Raw genomic sequence first — 21,124 nt, forward strand, 5'->3', positions numbered from 1 at the left:
AATGAGCTCTGACTTTACTTCAAAAATAATGAAATTGAATCTATTCAAATGAAGAATGTATAAATTTCACACAATATTACATAAAATAACTAACGTTAGAAATACCCTAACACATAATTTTACAATATTTATATAAATGCATATTTTTAAATTTCATTCAACTAATCGTTTTTCATATTTCATAAACTACATAGTCTCTAGTATCAATGTGCAAAATCTCAAGCCTCTACTTCATTACTACACATTTTTACCACCAGCTTTTTTAACTGGTGCATTCTCAAAAAAAGCATAAAAATCTCTAGACCATTTCACACAGCATTAAAATTCTCATCAATGTACATCTATAAGGGACATATGCGTTAGGATTTATCACAACTCATGTATGTGTAATAACATTATCTGATGAATGTGTTTTCCGCATCTCACATTTTAAAGCACTTTTATGGTGCCTCTTTCACACTTGTCTGTTTCATGTGTCACCATGTCTATAGTGTGCAACGTATACTTTCAGCCTGTCGTGTCTTCTGTGTATACATGTGCTGTGTATTATGATTTTTTTTTTATCCTGCCGGATCACTGTCTTTGGAATTGGGACTACTGTGGGGTCTTGTGGTAATTACAATCAACAGAAAGAAGGTAGTGTTCCAGCAAAAACAGTGATTTATTAATCACCACTTTAAAGCCGTGACCAGCTTGTCTCACATTGAAAGCTGTTGTTTTCGCAACGTCATTAAGCATCGCCATCTTTTAGGATGGCTGTATGCACCAACGATAATGAACAGCATTCTTCGCAGGCAGCCGTACCACGCTCAAATTTAGTTAGGAGGAGCATAGCACTGTCCGCTTATCCGACGTCAGAAAGTCGAGTCACCAGCATCAGCCAAGGACAACTTGAGCAAGCGCGCGAGAGCTGGAGGCCGGGCTCGAGCTTCGGCAAGCGCAGGCGCGCGAGCATTAGACCCTAGGACGCTTTACTATACTGCACGCGCAGGCGCGCGAGACTAGACTTGCTTTTGGCGCTGTCGCGAGGCGGAGTGCACGGTGGGCGTGCCCGCTGCGTCATGCACGGCGGGGCCTGGTTGCTTTACTGTCCGGGGTGCGCGATTTCGCCTTTCAGTAAGGAATAACAAAACACAATCCATTTACTTTAACTCGGGGAGTACATCGGCTGTAAAAAGTGCATCTTTAGCATTCTATATCTGAAAAAAAAGAACCCACACTCCAATAAAACGTGTCAGCACCCCTGTGATGTGTTACTTGTGCCCTCCTCCCTCCCCCCCTTTGTGCTGCGTCCCGTGCTTGCGCGTCCTACATCGCGCATGCACAGTGAGGAAAGCTCGTGCAAGATAGATCCGAGAGACGTGCACGACCCGAACCCCCGAAAACATATGAGCGCCCCAAAATAAGAATTACGTCCCGTGCACCACCCGTCTGCGCCACTTCTAACTTCCTAGCGCTTCACTGGAGGTAAGGTGCCGCCCTATATTAAGCAGACGGCCTGGCGATGGAACCGGCACGCGCCCGTCTCTGCTGAGGGCCGGCGCGCTCTCGCGGACGCTTCGGGAAGAGAGTGCATGGTGGCTGCCGCCTCTTCCTGTTCAGGGCCGTTCCACCGCCGCCGCGCAGCGCGAGAATGGGGAGCGGACTGTGCATGACTCGGGCATCTGCAGCCGCCGCGGCTTCTCGTGCCTGTGCCCCAAGCGCGAGGCCGTTTGATCGGGAACCATAGCGCGAGCACACAGCCTGCTCTCCTTCCAGCGTTCTCTCTCTCGAGGGTGGGGGGTCCGCGCAGTTCCCCCATTTTGGATTACGATACACAAGGGCTGTCCTAATGCTTTTTTTTAAATCGAAATAATTTTGCGAATTTGATTGCGTGTGTTGTACGCGTGTGTACACTAGGAATGTCCTAATGTTTTTTTTTTTTTTAATCAAAATATTTTTGCGAGTTTGAATGTGTGTGTTCTACGCGTGTCACTGTTAGTCCAATGACGATTATTTTTTTATGATTCACCCGTAAGAGGCTATCCTAGCAGTTCATTGTATCACTTTTCTCGATTACATATGTACGTTAATAAACTTGATTTTTTGTAGAAGGGGAAATTGCACAAACAAATGCGTAGCCGTCTGAATGCTGAAATAAGGTGCAGGCTTTAGGGGACTTTTTAATTATTTATTTTCAGACATATAAAACGCGTACATTGAACAGATTGAACGAAACATAAAAGTCTTACATATTGGTAAGTGGCAAATGTAAAAGTGAAGTAGGGACGTGTGAGTAATACACACATTGTTTTATTCGTACAGAGAAAAGCAGATATGGAGCTTGGTAGCTGGAATGTTTCCCTGAAGGGGAACTCTTAGTGGCCTCCCTTTTCCTCTAGAAGTTTGTATTGCTGTGCATACTCGTACATGCAGCTTATTGTGTCTGGTATTGACAAGCTATCAAAGTTTAGTGCCTAGTATGCCCTGTGGCAGTGTAGACTATTTTTGGGACTTTGATAACAAGTAGGCAGCAGTTGTTAAATGTCTCTGTTGCCATTTTAATTATCACTAGGTATTGCATTGTAATTGCGTTTATGTTGTGCTTCATCCCCCCTGAAGCGGTGCTTAACCTCTTCAGCGCTGCGCGGATTCCCGCGCAGTGCTGAAAGATCTGAGCGTGGGCGGGGCCATGACGGAACGGTTCCGTCATAAGCACAGCCCAACCGGCGTGCATGACGGAACCGCTCCGTCATCGGCATCGAAGAGGTTAAGCACCATTTCTGATGGGTAGCATTCTAATACATGGCTACAACGGCTTACGCTACTGGAGCCAGGTGGATGAACGATGGTAGAGATGGAAGCTGCCCAGTTTTCTCTGTTGTGACAGGTTGTCGTAAAGGGCCTCTAGAAGTATGCAGCAGGGTTGAGTAAATATGCGGACCCCCCCACAAATATGCGGTCTAATGAAGCCCAGTTTGTGATAGTATGACTTCATCATTTTGTCATCTTAAAACTGTCAACTGTGTGGGCATTGTTTGCATCAAAGTAGTACCAGTTTAATACACAAATATATCGATAAGCAACTGAAAGGTGACCAGTCAACCTCTGCAAGGATCTCCCACTGCGTAGCAACATGTTGCTGCATTTTTAATAATTATTGAACTCTGAGCTAGAAACAATTTTTTTGTCAAAATATGCCGGTTATGCGGCAGATGATGTATTATGTGGCAGATGCACAAATCTACAATAATGCGAACATAGCCGCAACAGCACAATCACATAATAACAGCGACCCCGTCTTAATACATTTGCCTTGTGTGGTTCAGTGTTTTCCGACCCCTACACAAACTCCTGTTTGAACAGGGGACTGAATTCTGGGTTTGGTGTTATATAACACACCCAGTAATCACTGGGTGCATTAAGTACCTCACCCTTCATTACATTTCAACAGGGAAAGCCTGTCAAATTTAACAGGAAAAAAGTATACAGTATGTAGAGTATAATGCATATTTTGGTCTTTTAAGCATGAAAATCCGCTTGATGTTCCCCAAAATCTCAGACAAGAGGTTATTTATTGACCCAGATAAATAACGTATCCTGGGGTATAGTCATTTAGGAGGTAGGATAAATAGCATCTGGCTTCTGTCGAACTCAGAATCATTGCCTTAGTGTACCCTCGTTTGATTTGAATTTGAGTAGCGATGGTAGAGTAAGATTATCAAAAAGGTATAAGTACTTGACTATAACAGCTCACGATAATAGGAAATGTTTGGAAGCCGTCCTGTTTAGAAACAATATGGTGGAGGATGGGGCCTTTTCCATCAGTAGGTTTACCACAGTGTTGCACAAAATCATTGGCTGAGGGGAAAGATGCCCGTTCAGATGTGGTTGGAGTCGAGGATTTGTTCCAGCTGTTATTGAAATTCTCTAGAAGAATAGTGTCAAATGGGGGCAGGATGTTGGAGGTGATGAGTTCAGTAAGTTTGTTTAAGAAAGTGGGGTCTTTATATGATAGAAGGAGGAAAGTCATGGTCTTGCTAGCATGTGGATACCTAGCAGTTGAAGATTGTTTTGTATCATACAGCTTAAACCACACGGGTAAGTGATGAAAGATTACACCCTTAGTCATGCAGTCTTGCATCAACTTTCGTTAATGTCGTAGGGATGACATATTTGGGTCAATCGAGCAATCCATAAATATGGACATTACGCAATTTGCCTGGCTATATACTGTGGATAATCCTCCCAATAGAGGCAGTAAAATCACCAGGGATTGGTATTAAGCAATCAACAGGGCGTCAGGCTTATAATATGCTCTGATGAACCTCTGTGGATTTAGGGGAGCATTCATTATGCCATCCACCATAGAAGGTGCCATAGAATTAACACAGGTATGATAAGAAGATACTCATAGGAATGTGCACTATACATCATTTACTGCATATCATTTATGGGTCGAAAGTGGAGTGATAAAGAGGCAATCGTTATCCACACAGCCATGTTAGATGTGTGAGAAGCCCTCCTGAGTGTGGCCACTAGGTACTGTTAGGAACACATTATTAGAACCCTTCACTGCTGGATTTGCATTTTGTATGTTGGCTATTGGGATAACATCTAGGAGGTAGCAGGGGAGCCCATGTTGAAGCAAAACAGGTGTTCCTTTATGGACCATCAGTGTCTACAAGTCTTTCTGTACAGTACAAGAAAATCCACAGTTAATGTAAATGTTGTAGACTTGTAAAGCGCACAGCTACCCCAGCAACGGGGTGTCCCAGCGCTGTAGACCGCTGGGGAACCCGTCCTGGCTATCCCTGTGAGATGGTCCCTTTCTGGGTATCTCCAAGGTGAAACCAGGCATCCCCGGCGTCTGTGGGGGGCCGTTGTAGAGATGAGGCAAGCTTAATGCCCAGAGTTGCCGAGTGTGTTCCTGGTTAGAGTAGGTACCGAGGCGAGAATTATCGAGTCCGTTTTGACCCTGGTCCACGACCCTGCCGCGTCGGGAATTGAACCCTGGTCCCTGGCCGATTCTCTGCTTACGGGTCTGCCGCCTCTAACTAGTGAGCCACACCTCTCCACATGGCAGTATGCTTCTTTGCTTAGTCAAGTGAATTTTAGTTTCTATAGAACACTTACTATTGTATCCAGAAGTTTGTAAATGGTTGGAAGGTCTTGATCAGAAGTAGTTGCAGGGCTAGGGAGTACCATGGCCCAAGGATATTGAAGGGGATTTCTGTTATCAACCTAGTGGTATTGAGAGAGCAGCAAGACACAGATGCTTCCCCTCCCGCTGATCACTTTTCTCTGTAGATAAATATTATATTTTTCTTTGCAGTGTCTAAACTTAATGCCTTTCCGCATTTGAATGATCACTTATCTCCTGGCTGCAACTAGCATCTTAATACGCACATTTCACATGAACTACTTTGACCCATACACATGAAGTACAGGATCTTACCTTTCTTTAGTATGTGTGATGCCATTGAGTGTCTCCACTCTAAATCACCTTCCTGTAATTCTGCTCTGACATCCCAATGCATCCTCACTCATTCATATTGCCTCTTAATATAGCCTCTTTCCCAGCAGAAGAATTTCAAAGGAGTAAGAGCACAAAAAATCCAGATCCTCCTGGACCCTACACTTTCTGTAAAACTGCCAAGTCTTCACATGTGTGACTCTATACATTTACATCAGCTCTGATGCTTGGATTAGTGTTTACTGTTATCATTACAAATCTCAGTCTTGATCTCCTGGTCCAGACTGAGACAAATCTTCAACTCTTCACATTACATTATGAACTTACTTCTCCCCTGATTTATCTATTAGCTACAAACCGGAGGGAAGCTGTGATGTAGGAGTTGCAGTAATCTATAAGAAGTATATTCAGTGCAAACACACATCCAATGACTTCTGTTCTTCTTTTAAATGATGCCTCCGATGTTTGCTCCTAGAGATCAAATCATTAAATGTGCTCTTCAGCAGATTAAATGTGATCTACCACTTTAATAGTGAGAGTGCTTAAATAAATAAATAAAATAAATGATTGGAGCGTTGCACAAATCAGCAAATAGTTTCTAATTCATACATATTCGTAGGAATTTCAAGCCTCACCAAGATGACTCTCAACTACACTGCTTTCAGTTTGTTCAACTCTTTCTTATTAGGCAATTTGGTTATGCAACATTGCTTCAGATATGCCCACACCAAAGGTTCTACAGTTGCTTAAGTCATCTCTAAAGGCACATGCTCACTATTGGAGACCATCTGCAGGTATATTGATTTGACCACTACGAGGCACATTTGTTTATTGTTGACTTCTACAGAAGATAACTTGGTTTTGTGACAGTAAACATATCACTATCAACACCCTTTCATTGAAGGGCGCTGTTGCTCCTCCTCTATAGGGTCTAAACAAATGCAGACACCATCATTACTAAGTAAAATAAATGCAATTCTTGATGGGTGAATACCTCATACAAAGCAAAAAGGTCCAAACGTTTTGCTGTTATGTTCTCTGGAGATTAATTTGGAAAAAACACTATCCCTAAGCTCGATGGAGAAAGCATTCCTACAACTGCCTTCACTCTTCAACCTACTAAAGCTTATGGCATCTAGGAAATCCTATATGTAGAGCATACAATGAAATACATTGTTTTACTGTCAAAGATCCTGATGCGAAAAGCACAGAATTTACATATATTTTTTTTATGAGACAGTCCAATCTACTGAACTCTTAATTGTCTCAACGACCTAGTGCAAGTAAAAATCTCTACATTAAAATCAGTGTGGCTTGTTTGCATTTTAAAGATATTTCAAATAGCGATTGACTGAAAACCAATGCCAAGTTGAAATGTAGTCACTTCAGTAACCAGATTCCATTGAATATTGCTAACATATGACTTTTCGCCAGTTAGACCTGACATCAGTGGCATGATATTCAACCAGACTTTTTGCCTACACTCCTGTTTTGCTGAATTTGTTTTTGTTAGCATTAGGACCCTGTGCACTTTACCATTGCCATAGTGCTTGTGCTCACTCCTTTACTTATGGTAAAATTTGACAGCACCTAATTGGCACATTTAATTTAATTATAAGTCCCTAGTAAATGGTACTTCATGTACTCGGGCCTGTGAATTAAATGCTATTAGAGGGCCTGCAACACTTGTGTCATCCACTAAAGTAGTCCTTTAAAACATGTTTCACGTTTGCCACTGCAGCTTGTGGTGCAGTTATAAACTGCCATTTTGACCTGATAAAATTACCCTTTCGCCAGTCCTAAACCTTCCTTTTTATTAGGTCTCGCCTGACCCAGCGCATGCACTGGTCAGGCAAGACTTTTTGTGAGGGCTCAAAAAAGTGCTACCATGGCCAGCCTAGAGCTACAGAGCATGTGCGCGGACGCGTGCGCCGTGCTTGATCGTGATCACTTTCGCGGCCGCGTTGATGTTCTGTATGAGCCATTTCTTTTTTTTTCTTTCTGTTTATTACTTCTATGTAGTAATGGTGGCACCCGTGCTTTAGCTTAAACATCTTAGGCTAAAGTCGGGTGCTGAGATTGCTTCAAAAGTAAAGAAATAGACAATTCTTTACTTTTGAAGCAATCTCGGCACCCAACTTTAGCTTAAGATGTTTAAGCTAAAGCACGGGTGCCACCGTTACTACAGAGCAGTAATAAACAGAAACAAGCATTGGCATAGCCAATAGGTTTCGCTTTTGGGACCTTAAGTATTGTTGCATGGCGAAACACTTATAAGGTCTCAAAAGCGAGACCTATTGGCTATGCCAATGCTTGTTACCTATGTCACCCTGCAGTTGGCATTAAGTGCTCACATAGCAGGGTGGATTGTGTATAAAAAGTAGGACCTGTGTATTTCAGTCATTTTTCACTGTTGTCAGGCCGATCTCTCCCATTAACTGACACTGGGTTACCTAATTACATTTAATAAGTGATAACTTTGGATTGGGAGCAGATAGAGACATGCTGTTTACACTCAAACAAATTGTAATTTAAAATCTTCTTTAATGGTAATGTCAGATTTGAAGTCACAAATCTGAAAATGTCACTTATAGAAAGTTGACATTTTCTTGTTCTTACTATTTGTACCTTCTGCCAGTGTCATGGGTCACATGGCTGTGAGTGGCTTCGCTGTTGGTTGGGGTTTGTGTGTTGCTTCAAGACATTACCACAGTGGGGGCTTAGGTGTGGACTGGAAGGGCCGTCCTAGCAGGATGATAGGGAGGCGTGTACCCAGCCCCCCTTACATTTCATAGGCCTATTCCTCCTGCACTCAAAAAGGAATCTTATTTCAGGCCTGCCCTCTCTTTTGCCACTCCTAACAGTTTGCCACCAGCGTAAGGAGAAACACTTACCAGGTGTGGGGGTAGGACAGGGTATCCCCACACACAAAGGTAGGTACCAGGTATAGACATTGGACCTCCAGAGCCACTCTTCAGAACACTCCTGGACCTATGAAAGTTACAGCAGGAGGATTGCCCAGCTGCCAAAAGACTACTGTGCTGCTTGAAGGACTGCCTTGTTTGAGAAGGGAGACTGGACCTGTTTTCCTTGATCCCATGCTAACTAGTGTTACTCCAAGGGTCAGTTGGCTGACTTCTTATGTGGGACACAACAAGTTTCAGATGCCCCCCTGCAACTGCACAGCTGACCTTGCTGCACTGGACCTGCAACTGGACTTGCCTGAGCTATGCTGCTGCCTCTACTTGGATTGAGTCTTGATCCCCCAGTAGGTGCCCCCCTCAGGTCCTAGACGCTTGGCTGCCATCAGAGTGTACTCCCTCCTGCCTAACTGTGCGCTACATCTAATTTGATACAACTCCTGGTCGGCGGACTTATCGGAACCAATGCAGGACCTCGCAGCTCCTGCTCTACGTCTTCATTAGAATCAATGCAATTCTAAGCTGGACCTTTCATTGCAGCCCTTAGCTCCTTAGTGAAACCGATGGAACTCGCCACAGAATATAGCATCACAGCCCCTGATCGGAACCCGCGCAGCTCCACTCAGGGCATTTCATCGCAGTCCCTGATCTGAACCTACGCAGCTCGACGCAAGGCTTTGCATTGCAGCACCGCGCTGCCACATATCAGAACAGACCCAAGTGAGGCAAAGCCTTACGTCATGAACATAAGGTACAGTTCTCACTGAGACTATGCTGGTCCTTGTATCCAGCCTGCATTCCATCGTGGTCAGCCTGAACTTGTGGTTTTGTCCCGGTCGGGCGCAGACCAGATAGCCTCAGTTGGCAATTTGTGCTTTTAGGTGCTATTTTCACTAGAAACTTTAAAATTGAATATCTTCGGTTTTGCTGATCGGATTTTTGTTCTGATATTATTTTATTTATCAAAATGTGTTCTATTTTTCTAAATTGGCCTGGAATTATTAATATGGTGTGTTATCACTTTATTACTGTTTTTGTGCTGCATAAATGCTGCTCTGTGCCAAGCTACCAGAGGGTTAAGCACAATTTAATTTAGAGACATTTTGTAGTTCACCTTAACAAGGATTGTGGTTGTTGCCTGACTGGGGCTTCCAGCAACCAATAACCCAATTTCTTGTATCACTTTTTAACCTATTGGTTAAACCGTGTAAAAGTATCACTGGAGGAAAGTTTTTTCCCAGCATGCTTTAACAAGTCTTGCCCATGCTGAAGAAACCCTTTGCTCATGTTGGTGATCTTATGAATCCATGGTCTTCCTTTGCTCACAGATGTTATTGACAATTGTGTAGCTTCTCATTTAAATTACATATCTATGACAAAAGCGTGTAGTGTCATTTCAGTTGGCTTTAAAAACATATTGCTGTTTTCTACAAGTTGTTGTAGAAGTGATCTGCATTCTTGATAGTGGAAATTCGGGTATGCTTGCTTTGTTTTACCTGTCATTTCACCCATATTAATGGCATTGTCTTTAATGGAGTTGTTCGTAACTTGTTCATATCATATTAGATCAATTGATCTTAGCAGATCAGAATTGGCAACTGCTTTTCCAGTTCTAACTTGCTAAAGTAAGTACTGAAAGGCTAAACATAGGCTTCTCTGCTCCCTAGTCTTAATTTCTAATCGCTTGGAGTCAGTTTTACGAAATTACAGTTCTTGTGTCACCAATATACTGATATAATAATACACAGTTTTATCTCAAGATCTCTTTACCAAACTTTACACTCTGCCCATACTGATTGGATAACATTCCAGCACTTGAAGCTCAATCTAGTAAGAAAATAAAAATTCTCTTAAGTTGTTTGTCATATTCCAAAGTATTTGTTCATTTTTGGATCGCTTGCAGTAACATTCTTGAATGTTATCCAGTGAGCACCAATATCTTTAAATTGCTGGCTGTTACTGTGGATTAAAGGCAGAATCTTACATTAATGTATGACCAAGAGCGTTTGTTTCCACTTGTGAACGTTGTGTGGACCTGAGAGTTTATCCCAGAAGAAGCCCTCAAGACTATAGTACATAGCACCTTTCTCTTTATATCCAGACTTTATTGTGCCAGCTCTCAAATAACTGGCACCCTCTTAAGCTGACCTCAGAGCACAGACGGCAGTGTTGCATGTTGCTGCTCATTTAGCCACTGAAATCTAAAATTTGATTATATCCCCCGCCCCATCCTGCATATATCAAGTGGGTTCCTATGGAGACCAGATGTCTTTATAAAGCAGCATATACTATCGCGTAAAGTTTTACATGGTGATGCCTTCTTTTTCTGTCCAACAAACTGAAAATGTGTGCAAGACCACAGGCGAATCGCTGATCTCAAACTCTTCTGTTGGAGCCATAGTCCTTACAGAGTGCCTTCTCGCTTCGTCTTTTTCTGGAAGTGTCAAAGCTCACACCTCCGGCGTAACGCACACAAAAATGCTACATACTTGCTCTTCTACTTTTCCTGGGTTTGCAATCCTGTTTCTTCGTTGTCACTGTTACTCGTATAACTGTTTTTCAATTAGGAGCTGATTTAACTCTCCGAGGCAATGTTGACACTATCTATATACAACAGTAAATAATTAAACAAATAAATAATAGGCGCAATATTCACAGGGAAAACAGAGTCATGGTATTTAGTAAAGCTAACTTTTCTTGTATGGAGTTGCTGGGTACCAAGAAGGGCTGACTGAATTAAAGAAAAGTCTGCCTTTTGAGTTTTATGGCAAGCAGAGGGTAAAGAAAATTGTAGGCCTGCTCACAAAGTCTGTATTTCAGGATTTTGTTTGGCAAATATTCAGCAATGGAAAATGCATTTGTTGATACTTTCAGTTCAAATGTGTTGTTAAGGACCCTACTCCATAATCAAGATTAGTTGCTTGACATGCTCAGTCCTTTTTGCACAAGAAGGTATGCTGCTTCCCTAGATTACGCGACTATATGGCAGCTGTGTTCCCTGTTAGGTATATGATTTTGGTAGTAGCTTGACACTTATGAAATACATGAAAGCCATAAAATTATTAGTAGCTGTGTATGTCCATTGCATAGTTTAACATTTTTATCTGCTTGCTGTCATTCTTCTCTCTTCACTCTTTTCTGTTCCTACTGTAGGCCATCCCACATTTCCTGTCTCAAGTCGTCCTTTCCTTCTCTTGCTCTCTCTCTTACCTTACTCCCTATCTATGCTGTCCAACTTTCCCTACCCATATTGTCCTCTACCATTTTCTTCTCTGCTCACTTAACTTTCTATGTCGTCTTCTGCTGGCCATTTTTATTTTCTCTCCAATCAAGAGTATCCTGATTTTCTTCTCATAGGCCATATCCATCCACCCTTTGAAATCTGATGCTCTTTCACATGGGGCTATAATTATGCATTCTGTACAGATCTGCCCAAATTTTCAGTAAGCAAACGTATCACATCTTCCAACTCTGATGAAAGCAGGTGTCCAGTTGCAGCAGTTCCGTTCTTGTTTTTTTTTCTTAGAATGGCTTTTTCGTGTTGGTAAGCCGCACAAAAATGTAGGTCAAAAAGTATTGAATTGAAAAGAAAACAGTAGCTATGGAGAGGTCACTTTAAGTGTGATTTGTGGCAGTTTGATGTAGCAGATGGTTAGTTATGCTATCTTAAACATATTCATAGTGCTCAAACCACCCTTGCGGTTTTAAAAAATGATTCATAAGGTCCGAAATTAAATGAAAAATCTGTGTTTTTACTTGTTTACTGAAAGAAAGCACTTTGCAGGTTCTTTTCAGTTCAAATGAAGGAATGCCTCGAAGTTTGAGTAAGGACTGAAGAAGAACATCCCCGAGGTTTGCCTTCATGAAGAGAAAAATGTTGATAGTACTAGGTGATCTGCATGTGCAAATCTGAGGGATTTCCAACAAGAGTCCTGTACACTGTGCGCACGACCGTAGAGAAGATATCAGGAAGATTAGGAGTCAATACAGCTAAATTCGCGTGGCTTGCCTAAATCTAGCAGCACTCGCCACCTGTCTTGCTGATAATTTGGTGAAGATTTACACATAATTTTTCCCTACTTACCTGAAGGATGATGTAATCTATCATTCATCTAATTAGTTTTGAAACCTCAGAACTGTGTACTTGAGAGGTTAGTTACGACTTGAATAGTACAGGCAGAGACTATTGTAGAGGAGTGTTATGGAAGCTGTGTAGAAAAGTCCATTTTGATACCCAAGTTATTGTCCATACTGCCAGGTTTGGAACAGGGACCGATTAAGATCAGTGTGAGGGGTTATAGAGGTCCTTGTTCCTTCTAAGAACAAGGCTCAATGTTGTGTTGGAATGAAATTGAGCCAACCCCTTCCCCTCCACTCTTTGACACATATTAAGCACTAATGTAGCTCAATAGAGTTGTTGCTCTTGCAGTAAAAAATGCTGTAAATTAGAGGACAAGTGATTGGTTAAGGGTTGCTGATGGCCCAACATAATTGTTAAATAGCTAGGGAGTGGAGTTGGTCCCAATGGGAATCCATAGGAGAGGGGGAAAAGCCTTGTAGTTAAATTGTAGTAAGCAAACTCTTTTCAAGCAACCTGACAGAAAATACCCTAATTGACGGAGAGCTGGGTCTCTTAAGCTCAACCTCGTGGAGTGTGTCAGTTAGAGGCCACGATTAAGAGTGTCAGATTTTGCAAATAGATCTGTTGTAATTGTAGCCCATACGTAAAGATCCACTGGCCTATGTGTTGGAGCCAGTCGCAAACCTCTATAGAATTTTTCAGGTGTTTGGATGTCATCTTTCCCTATAAACCTGCATAGTAGTTTTGCACGGTTATTTTCACAGCAGATGATAGGAAAAAAAGATTGGATCGTCACTCACTGGATCAGCTGAGTGTAGATTGTTTTTTTTATCAGAAGAGATATATCTGCTTTCCTAAAGGTTTTAAGAACGACCACCTGCTCAGATAAATAGCTCTCAAAGGGAGGAGACAATATAACAGAGCCTGATTGGTTAAGCAGACTCACTGGACATTGATCCAGCTGAGGGCCAGACTTAATGGAGGGAATTGTGCACATACGGTCAGATTCACTCATAGGCAAGTGTTTGTGTTGTTGGGAAGATGGAGTAGAGCAAGTGATCAATGGTGGCTTATGTCCTTCGTTTCCAGTAGTGACCCTGATATTCTTTAGCTGTGAGGAAAATAGCTACACAGACCTGCACACAGTACTGCAGAAGGATCTATTTGATGTCTAACTCTTAGAGTGCCTGACATCACTTATAAGAGTGGAGAAGCCATTGTATTGCAGCATGCAACAACTTCGTGTAGTAGTGGATGGGTGCTTCCACTAAACGACCAGTGTAGGAGGATTTACCTCCTTGTGTTAGGACAAAAACTAGCAGACATTGCAGCTGTCTAGTTTGCTTCCGACTTCTTGTGGGCATTCTGATAGCTTCACAGGGAATGTATTTTGCCCATTGCTTACTGTCGGTTTTCTGGTTTTTGTTGCTGACTTTATTTGCTTTAGACTGTCTAGCTTGAGTTCGTCCCTCCCGTGAGCATTTATTGTTTACTTTATCCTTCCGCGCACGCGATTTCTGTAAATATGCCTTTAAATCTTGTCCTTCTCTTGTTACATTTGGTGTGCATTCAAAGACAGAGGTCAGTCTACCCCAATCCTCTCTACTCCCATCTACCCCACTTCACTGTAATGAACCCTAATCTTCTCCACTCCAATCTACCCCACTCCACTCCAATCTACCCTACTCAGCCCCCCAAACTACATCACTCCACACAGTCTACCCCACTCCACTCCAATCCTGTCTAACCCTTCTACACCAATCCACTCCACCCCCCAGTCTACCCCATCCCGCTTCTCCCACAAAGCGATACATGGAATGGGACCGCTCTTCATCAGGAATAAAATCACCAAACACATTCATCATAGAAACCTCCACTCTAGAGTGGCACTTCGCCTCAAAATCCCATAATACAAGAAAAAAACATGTGTGGCACACCCTTCTCTGTTTAAGCAGCCAAAATATGGAACTCTATAGCCCCAACATAAGATCCACCTTATCTTCAGAAAACAACTCAAGAATTGGCTCTTCCCCACATAAGAACCGTTCGAAAACAGAAATATACAGCATATCCCACTGTATATAAGGATTTATTTGTACTATAGATATGTACCTATATATGTGTGTTGCTTTGTATAAACATGTAAAATAATTATGTTTAAAAAAATTATAAATAAATACATTTTTAAGTACAACACTTGAAAACCAGAGTTTATCGAATACATCTTTAATCTACTTATACTTACTTCCTTAATGCATCTATATACCTTCCATGTACTTGGATCTATATATTTATTACTTTCCTCCCAAAAACAACAAAAAACGCTTATTCAATGCACTTCCCTATTTCTTACCCTATACCTCTTTTGATATCTTTAATCTACATATCCTTACTTCCTTTATGCATCTATACATTTTCCATTTACTTATGTATCTATGTATGTACTACTTTCTTCTAATTCAACTTATCCAATGCACTACCCTATATCTCACCATATACCTCTCCCAATATATCTTTTACCTCAACTCTCTGACTCTTCTCAAACCTCTTTCTACTACTCTTTCCAATGCATTACCCTATTTCTCACCCTTTACCTCTATCAATATATCCTCTACATCCACTCTCTCGTTCATCTCAAACCCCATACCACTACTATGATCCCCAAAATGATCCTTTCTAGACTCTCCCCTACTCTACCGCTCCTTGCACCATCTGACACCTCTTTTATCGAGACCCCCCCAAAACAAGCCTTTCTAACCTCTTCCCTCTGACTCTTCCCCTCCACATCCCTTTTTACTCATCCCAAGCCTCCCACTACTGCTATGACCTCCAAAGAAAAAGTCCAAATCCTTCAATCTTCTATCCCTCCATTATCCTTTTCAATCAAAATACCAGACTAACATCTCCACTTCTCAAATTTCATATTTCACTATACTAATTCACCACTAATCCTTTATGGGTTCTAGAGTAGCGTGCTACTCCCCAAAAAAAGCACGTAAACACCTCATTAGAGGTAACAAGCACTATATAAATGCAAACCTTTTTTCCCTCTTCTATCCCTCTGCTATCCTTCTCAATCCAAATAACTGAATAATATCCACTATTCAAATTACTTTAATTTTTCACTATACTAAATCAACACTAATCCTTTAATGGGTTCCGGAGTAGCATGCTGCTCGCCGAAGTGCTTCGACGCCTCGTCAGGGGTTGTAAGTGTTATAAGGTGGGTTGGTATATGCTGTCCACTAGTTAAAGTGGGCACCTTGTACCAGGCCACATGACCCATATGATGTATGAGGTCAAGGATAACCTTTAGAAAGCTATCCTAATTAATATAACTATCTCTACTAACCTCTACACGAGATTAGAACAATCGACCAGGATCCAGAGGTGAGGAGTCGGTATCAGGCTGGAGCAGCAACAAGCCTTGGCAAATGCAACCCACGCAGTCAGAGGAAACAGGTTACGGTGTGGACCAGCGAGGTCCAGGGGACTCTCCAAGCAATGGAGAGTCGAGGCATGTCTGGAGCAACCAGGAAAGCCCAAGAACAAACAAGGTGACCCTTGCCAGGACCAACAGTCCAACGGACCAGGGATCGCGAGGAGACCTCAAGTAAGTTTGCAAAGCACCAGCCCACAGAGCACTTGGTGCAATGTAAATACTGCTCGGGGTCAGGACTACACGGAGTCCAATGCACAGGCTCCGGGATCGCCAAAAAACATATGCACTTGCAAATGTACGCAGTGCACAGGGGCTCAGGTTGCACGGCCCCCATAAGGGATACTGGTCACAGAATCGCTGAGCGGTCAGATCTACCTCAGGGACCTTCGGGAACCCACCTCCTGTGTGGCTGAAATCTTGCGAGTCCGCAGGAGCTCTGTAGAAGCAAACCGGTCAGATGTTTTTAGGTGCCTCCTGCTGCAGGGGAGTAGCTCCTTTACTCCAAGTGAGATTCTTCAGTCGTGCAATCGTAGTGCAGGCAGTCAAAGTACTTGGTTTCTTCTCAGCAGAATCTTGTCCAAGTAAAATATAAAGTCCTGTAGTCAGGTAACCCACTTTATACCCATGGGAAGGGGTTGGACGGGTTCTGTGGACCCTCCTAGGGGAGGGGCAGGACAGAGGGGTGGCTACACTCATGTCCTTTGTCCAGTTTCGTGCCACAGCAGGAGCCAATGGCTCCCAGAACTGGTTTGAGCTGGACTATGCACAGGGACACCAAATGTGCCCCCAGTGCAGACTTTGTGGCACTTTCAGAGTGCACCCACTCAGGCCCAATACACTAAATCCTGTCTGGGAGGTGGTCACAACTCCCTGTGACAGGATGCCTATTGTCCTGCCTTCCTCTGCTCGAGCTTGGCTCAGCAGCAGGATAGCAGAATCGTGTCTGTGGCTGGCAGCATCCATTTTGTGACGCCCAGTTCGTGAAAGCTGGTACCAGGTAGACCGGTGACCCACAGTAGTGGTTCTAGAAGGGTGGAATCATACCTCCCACGCCAGTTACTGGTGTGGAGGTATGATTCCAAGGTATTTGACACCAGACAGGACATGTTTCTAAGCAGCTGTTTTAAAGTTAGCATTTACTGCAAGGTTATAATGCACTTAAACATATATGTCTGGCTGCATCACAGACAACCCCGGAGAATGGTCTCCGAAGGCTGCAGAGGGGCTCTGCTCATGCAGGGGCTCCCTCTCACGTAAAACCCAGCACCCTGCCTTCAGGATTGACAAGGCCTGCCATAGGGGTGACTGATTAGGTTTTTAGGTCTCGCTGAGCCTAGCTCGGAGAGACATTTTGGAGGTGAGTTTTCAAAGTGCTGCTGGCTGGCCTAGCACTTGCGTTCACGCGAGCATGCACGCGCCAGCCTTCAGCAGCACTTTGAAAACTCGTACTTTAGCGCGTCATCGCGATGACTTTCGCTTTCAGGGCGATCGCGATGACTTTCGCTTTTACGGCCGCGCAGCATTACTTTTACCGCGCGACCAATGCTTGTTTTTATTTACATGCTAAATAATGGCAGCGCGCGTCTCATTGCACGCGACTCACCCAACTTGTAACAACTGCACTCTTCCTGGGGAAAAACAACTTGCCCCTTTCATATCTGGTTGAAGTAGAATCCCCTGCAGACGATCTCTGGGTTACAAAAACTTTCCTTCATGCTGTCTGTGTGGATACGACCCCCACCTATCCTTTTGTTGCATTGCATTGTGCCGCTTACCAAATGAGCTTGCTCCATGCGTGCATGGCTTTTGGCACATACTAACTGGTTCATCAGTTTAAACGTCCTCGGGAGGGCATGAAGGTGCGGGAAGAAGGCATTTTCAAAGAGTTAAGTCAAAAGTTTTTGTTTACATTCGAAAAAAGTTTTTTGGCAGGCGAATGCATGCTATCTCGCTGTTTCCCTTGCCGTTCTTGCTTCCTTCTCTCTCACACTCTCATCTCCGTACCTTCCACTTTGACAATCCTTTATCCCTAGACTCTCTCGCTGCTCTCCTTTCTCTGTTGTTCCCTGCTTCTCAGTCAGTTTCGTTCTCTACGCTTCCTCTCCCTTTGCTGTCTCTCTTGCTGTCCTGTTGCTCCCCTCTCGCCAGCTCGCCGTCTCGGGTTACTCTGGGTTGCCTACCCCGTCTGGCTCAGACTTCCATCATTGCCTCCCCTCCCTCCAGACTCTGGCTTGTCTACCTCCCGAATGTCTTACACTCTGTCTACTCTCCACGTTCCTTCTTTCTCTCAGTCTTTCATGTCCTCGTTTCCTTCCCCAGCCCCAATACTTGCTTCTTGCTACCCCACTAACTCCGCTTTGTATTCCGTTTTGCTGTCTTGTTTTCCCCGATGTTCTCACAACGTTTTCTTCCACACGCTGCTGCTCTTGCTTCTTTCTGTACCCTTTCCCTCTCTCGAGTTCCTGGCTGTCGCTCTATCTTACATCCACGCAGTTTCTTTCCGCTTCCGTTCGTTTCTTCTCTGTTTTTTTTATGTCCACTGCCTTGGTTGGCCTCCGCAAGACGCTTACAACCGACTGGGGCCGGGCTGTACTTTGAGATATCTGAGGTGTTCCAGTTCAACGCCCACATAACTGAGTCGGTGCTTGCTCATGGTGTGTTCCATGCTACAAGCGCAAGTCATTGCCTCGTGCCGCCCATTTCATTGCAACTCCCGTAGTAGTATACTTTATTTAGATATATAAATATCCTTAAAAGAACACCTCAAAATTACGACAGCAATAAACATTTTTAAAAACTTCAAATTGCAATAAAAGCTTCACTGATATATCAATGGTAAAAGGAATTAGTGTGCAAAATGCAATGACAAACATAACGTTTAAAATACATTTGGTTTCAAGTGTTTGACAATAACCGTAAATGCAATCCAATATTTCATAAAATGACAACCGATTGTGCAAGCGTCAGTCAGATAAAAGTAGTGTTAGCAGCATTTGAAAAATTACACGATGAAATGAAATAGCCCTTAAAGAAAGCATAAAAACATACCAAACCATTACTGCTTAAGAGTGCGGTAAGCATATCGTAAAAAAGTTGTAAAAGCAATATTTAGACCTGTGTTTTCTGGCGTTAAAGCTGCAATAATTGCTTATCTACACATTCGGATTCCCAGCCTATTCCACTCAATTTTCAATTTGCGTCTACGTTCTGACATAAAAGATGGACAAAGACATACTATATGCTCCAGGGTTTCAGGAGACATACCGCACCCTCTGCACATTACATCCTCTGACAAACGGTGCCAGACGGGCAGATCTTTTAGAAATTGCCAATCGCCCAGTCTGGCAGCCATAAAGCTGGTTTTTAGATGCAAGGAGTAAGTGCAAGATAGGTAGGATGCGGGGTTAACCGACCATACGATGTCATTGTTGCCCAAGCATGTCTGCGTTTGGCAAATTGGGCTTTATCAACGATCAGGGACCTCATTCGAGTGCATTTCTTAATGCTAGTTTTAAATACTGATTTACTGGGGTTGAGGTCCCATAGTGCACCTGCAGACATTTCTTGGATCGAATCCTTAAAAAGACGACTGTAAGAGCCGCGTGGATTTTTCGAGCCTGTGTTTGCTTGTCTCAATTTGTGGCACAGGTTTAAATACATTCCCGCGGCTGAAATTTCATAGTTTAATAGACCCAATTCGAGTCTGATCTGTGCAGCAGAGGCTGATTTGGGCAAGTGGAGGATTTTTTTGTAGAGTTTCGTCACATGTTGGTTAAAAGAGGAGTTTAATTTCCCCCTAAAAATCTCAACACCATAAGTCAGTGTAGGCCCTATTTTTGCTCTCATAACTTCCAGTAATGTGGACAAGCTTGGGCCAGACAAATTTCTTGAGAGCTTGCAAAAATTCACCTGTAGGTTCATGGCTTTTACTGAAATGACCTTACGCTGTTTGTTGAAGTTGCCCCTGGAGTCAAAATTGACCCCAAGATATTTGTAAGTGTTTCCTATTGTGAGACTAGAGTTGTTAAACAGCCAACCTCCTCCACAGTAAAGTTTTCTACTAAAAGTGACCACTTGGGTTTTCTTTAGATTAACCTCTAACCCATTCATGGTGGTGTAGATTTCTAATTTGTTTAGTAGCTTTTGCAGCCCTACCCGTTACTGTAATTTTCCACTCACAGGATGCAGTGAGGAAATGCATGTTTCTGCTTAACACAATGTTTAATGTATATGTTCAGCAGCACGCCTTTAGCCTGGGTCTATTTTTTCACATTGAAGATAGAAACTTTTTCTGTCACTGCTGACTTGCATGCACGTTTCCTGTACCTATGCATCATGCTAACTGTGAACTGTTGATGTAAACGTGGGCTTTTTTTGTTTGTTTTTCAATGCCAGAGTAGTTGCATTTCTTGCTAACCTTTTTTTTTATCAGGGTGGCCAGTTGTGTTTAAATATGGGTTGCTTGAAAACATTTTAACTGCCTTGGTGTTTTGACTTCTTAGTATCTGAGTTAGTGACGTTCGCCTCATTCCTAGCCACACTCCCATTGAGCTGATGCATACAACTCTTGGCTGAAGCATGTTTGTGATAAAGGATCAATCAGGATAACAGTTGTGTTCCCCTTGATAGACAACACCACAAGATAAGAGGCATCAGACTGGTCGCCTTCAGACACTACCTTCCTCACACCTGAAATCCCAGTGATTGACAGAGACCATTCTAAACAATTGGTCTTCTGTTAGTAACCTCTAAAGTTTTTATTTGCTTGTCCCCAACAAGATAGAAAATAATGCTCCCATATGCATTATCAGATACCTTTTTGTTATTTTACTACTACCCTATCAGTCAATGGGTTTGGGTACATCATGTAGATTATTCCATAAGTCCCAGAAGTCCCCAGTCAGCCTTTCCTCACTTCCCCTCACCATTTTTGACTATTCATGTTTTCAAGATCGTAAAAAATGATTGAAAGGGTAGTGGAACATTCTATCATCCATGCATTCTTTCATCCATCAGTCAGTCTTTCATCATTCCTTCCATCCACTGGCTATTCCATCCACCCATCCGTTCACACATCTATCATCTATGCATTCATCCATCTATTCATACAGCCACCCAACCCCTAACTCGGGCAGGTACCTCTCACCACAGCACAGAAGCAGCCCAGCAGGAGTACCTAGATACCTTTAAACGAGCAGCCTACCGGGAGTACCTAGCACCTTATA

General features: G+C 42.9%; 1 protein-coding gene across 2 annotated transcripts in view; it reads left to right on the plus strand.

The window, feature by feature from the left end:
- The first annotated feature begins 995 nt into the window (after nt 1-995).
- ZBTB14 (zinc finger and BTB domain containing 14) overlaps nt 996-21,124 on the plus strand; it is a 120,304-nt gene continuing 100,175 nt past the window's right edge. Inside the window, exon 1 of one of the 2 annotated variants that reach the window (XM_085606009.1) lies at nt 996-1,116. The gene's annotated coding sequence lies outside the window, so the exon portion shown is untranslated. Of the gene's footprint in view, nt 1,117-1,295; nt 1,468-21,124 lie in introns of those variants that run through there. The other variant, XM_085606008.1, reaches the window with a different exon arrangement.

Source organism: Triturus cristatus, chromosome 5_1 (assembly GCF_964204655.1).
Source record: "Triturus cristatus chromosome 5_1, aTriCri1.1, whole genome shotgun sequence".
NCBI classification, from domain to species: domain Eukaryota; kingdom Metazoa; phylum Chordata; class Amphibia; order Caudata; family Salamandridae; genus Triturus; species Triturus cristatus.